The sequence below is a fragment of the Buceros rhinoceros genome, unplaced genomic scaffold (genome assembly GCF_000710305.1).
Source record: "Buceros rhinoceros silvestris isolate BGI_N320 unplaced genomic scaffold, ASM71030v1 scaffold11064, whole genome shotgun sequence".
NCBI classification, from domain to species: Eukaryota; Metazoa; Chordata; class Aves; order Bucerotiformes; family Bucerotidae; genus Buceros; species Buceros rhinoceros.
The window spans coordinates 1-2,947 of record NW_010406505.1 but is presented as its reverse complement, the minus strand read 5'-3'; positions in this window follow the sequence as shown (position 1 = coordinate 2,947).

Sequence of the window (2,947 nt, the reverse complement as noted above, 5' to 3'; positions counted from 1 at the left end):
CACGCCAGCTCTACAGCGGCGTGGAGCAGAGCCAGAGCTGCCTTAGCAAAGCCTCCAGAGAGGTTTCTGTGTGCTTTTTACTCCCTATAGTAGGTACTGCAGCAGCCTGAGCATAGCTGTGAGTTCTCAGATATTTGAAGCTAACCTTGTAAGGAGCAAGTGGGCTGCTGAACAGCCATAGTTGGAAGGGAGTTGGGTGTATGAACCCCTCAGATCTGCAGTGACCTCAGGGGTTCTCAGTTCTTCATGCTCTGAAGGCAGCATGTGCTACTCATTAAACAACTCATATTCTGACTGGTTATTCTGGCATTATTCGCTTCTGAGTAAATAAGATGATTTACGAAGAAAGCCTGAGTGGTTTCTTGGCAAGAAAAGGGCCACAATTTTTCACTAAAGCAGCCTGCGCATGGGTGAACAGCCAGCTATTGTTCTGCTGATCCTGAGCAAACCATGGTCAAGGCAGAATGGCTTCACCTTCTCTTTGGAAAGGATTGTGCCACTTTAAGAACACCAAGTGGGAGGCGATACAGGCACCACTGTACAAACAAGAACCTGTGCGGGCTGCCGCGCTCACCTGAGCCTCGCAGAGCTGAGGGGACGCTGCCCTCGCCCTCCCTGGTTTGTCTGGCAGGTTGAACACCTTCTCCAGCACGAGTTCTTACTGCCTGACAGCAGTGGATGAACACCCAGAGCGCCTCGATTTTATCTGCAAGACACCTTGAGGGCCTTGAGAAGGTAAGAGTGGACGGAAAGAGCCACATGCCTACAGGACCACACAAGCTTTAGAAAAAGCCAGAACTTATTCCAGGGAGTCAGGCTGAGAACGATGAAAACACGCAGCTCAAATTCAACCGGCTGCTGGCCTTTCTGCGCAAATAAGGGGATAGCTAAATTATTGCTCATTTGGTTCAGAGACCCAGCAGGGAAGGGATGAACAGTGAAATAGAGCGTTGCTATTCAAGTAACTTATTTTAAATCCATTTATATCAAACCAGTTTGCTAAATAGTTACAGAGTTATGTCTGCAAGTGCATTGCATGAGGCAACCCTGTATTTTCCTCGTAAAGTTAGTTGAAGCTTGCGTAGGTCTATTCAAATTTTTTAAATATTTCAGAACAGGAAATGTCTGTTTGACTCACTAATATATATGACCCCTCTCTGCAATACATTTAGGAGTCAGAAAACCTGCCAGGACCTCCAAGGTAACACATAAAGAATGATTATTATTAAGAATAATATTATCATTATTAGATGAAACACAAAAATCAGAGTTTAGGTGATCAGAAAAAAAGTGATTTATGCTGACATTAAATAACAGGACACAATTTTAACTTTCATGGCAGTCACCTGCTTGCTTTGGAAGTGGGGTGAAACACCCAAACTTCATACAGTTTAAGCTGGATTTGCATCCTGCAGTGACTTCACTGACAGGAAGCTGAGTATACACAGGTTTCACTTCAAAGCAATCAGACCACGCTACAGCATGCATTTTAAGTGCTGGAATCCTTTTAAAAATGAATATTGATATGTTTGTGGTTAGCACTTTATGCGGTTGTCACTTGGGGAGATTTATAACACAAGCAAGTTCAGTGATATTTCTTTCAGTGTTTTATGATTGAGCATTTTCGTAAGTTTTAGTTTGAAAGGTCTGGTCTTCTAGGAACCAAAGCAGCGTTACTAGATCTTTCTGGGGTTTTACATCGCTGAAACACAGCCTTTTCTCTACGGTACGAAACCCATGAGTTTGATTGCTGTTTTTTATGGGAGTTTTAAGTGACACTTTTAACTTGCAGCGTAGTTACCTCCCAATTTCGAGTCAAGGACTGGGCAAAGAAATCCAGGTCTCAGAACTTAGTGCGCTCCTCCCGTTTGCTCCCTCTGCTGCTAAGGTGCAGTCACAGAAGGGGTGGAGGAATTCGCCTGCCCGCAGCTGCAGGCTGCGGCAGTGGCAGCGGTGATGACCTTGTCTGCACACGAATCTAGAGGTGTGTGATTATCTGTAAATGTTAATAGGGAGCTGGCAGTTGTTTTTCGGTTGTGTTCTCCGCTTGAAGGATTTAAAGCGCTGAGTGGAATGGGGAGCAGGACGAGTCCGTTGCCGTGGCTGGTTTAGCCCTTTTGGCTTGTTCTTCCATCCAAGTAAGTCCATGCCCGGGAGAAGAATGTTCGCACCTCTGCAAAAGGTCCTGCAGCTCCAGCTGTGCTCTGTGCCTGACTGCTCTTTCTTAACGCCACACTCACTTTCTTTGACAGAGGAAGAGTTTTTCTCTTCCCTCCTCCTCCCCGGCCCTCCCCACGGAGGAGGCTCCAAAAAACTGTGATTACTTGAGAAGATACACGATGGATACCCGTGCCCTGCTGCCGACTGCGGCAGACCCCACCTCCCGGCGCCTGTTTCCAGCCGGGACGTTGTGCCTGACCCCGCCGAGACCCGTGTGCCTGCACTGGTCAGGATTTTCATACCATACCGGCCAGAACATCGCGGGGAGAACCCGGTGCCGTTGCCAGGAGTTTCGAGTAACACCAGCAATGAAAGGCTTAGCGCAAGCCACCCAGCACAACGTGAAACCCGAATTTCACCTGCTGGGTCATGACTCAAGGCTTTAATTTCCTTGATGCGCGTCCATGAACGCCGAGACGGGCAGGCAGGGAGGGGTCAGCCCCGGCGTGTTGGCGCTCGCCGCACACACGCGGAGCAGCTTCTCTGTGCGACTGAGGACCAGGAAAGGCAAAGGTTTCTAGTTCGCCTCCAGCTGAGCGAGCCTTTTGCTCCCAGGTGATTTTTTTGATCGCCATGAAGCGCTGCAGTTACTGATCAGAACACGCCGGTCGAACCGAGAGCGGAGCAGGTGCCAATTCAGGTACCGCATCACCGTCCTGCCCCATGCAAAACGCCTCCCGGGGAACCACAACGGAGCCGGGGCGGCCGCTGCCCCTCAGCAGCGCCC